Source organism: Otolemur garnettii, unplaced genomic scaffold, assembly GCF_000181295.1.
Source record: "Otolemur garnettii isolate 467f Iridium unplaced genomic scaffold, OtoGar3 scaffold00068, whole genome shotgun sequence".
NCBI lineage: Eukaryota > Metazoa > Chordata > Mammalia > Primates > Galagidae > Otolemur > Otolemur garnettii.
The window spans coordinates 8,943,351-8,944,052 of NW_003852463.1; positions in this window are offsets into that span (position 1 = coordinate 8,943,351).

Here is a 702-nt window from a genome sequence, read left to right on the forward strand (position 1 = left end):
TATCTCAAAGTGGTTTTGATTTGCATTTCTCTGATGATTAAAGATGATGAGCATTTTTTCATGTGTCTGTAGGCCATGCGCCTGTCTTCTTCAGAGATGCTTCTGTTCTCTGATCAAAGCTTCTGCACAGCCAAGAACACAGTAAGTAAAGCAAGCACCAACCCTCAGAATGGGAGAAGATATTTGCGGGTTATGCTTGTGACAAAGGTTTGATAACTAGAATCCACAGAGAACTCAAACTTATTAATAAGAAAAGAACAAGTAATCCCATTTCATTGTGGGCAAGGGACTTGAATTCCAGCTTTCTGTCTGCTGTAACTAAAGTTTCTGTATCAATACAACTGAGTACTTGCCTCAGGACAGTCCCTTCTGCCTCCATTACCACCCTTTGGGGAAATGCCTCCAAACATCCTATTTTATTTCTTCTCAGCAGTCCCATTCTGAAACCAGACTACGAAGTAGCCGTCACTCTGCAAGCCTGAAGGCAAAAAACCACATGCGCATCATTTGAGAGTTTTTTCTGTGAGAAAAGAGTGAGGCATTACCTTTCCAGCTTGTCTACCTACCAGCCACTTGAAGTCAGCTTTGAGAGCGAATGAGAGGAGCGAGGAGATGGTGCCTTCTGCATTTCTGCCATTACTAACATGAAGAAGATCTAATTAATGGGACTCAGCAAAATGTAGAGCGAGCTGATTTGCTGAG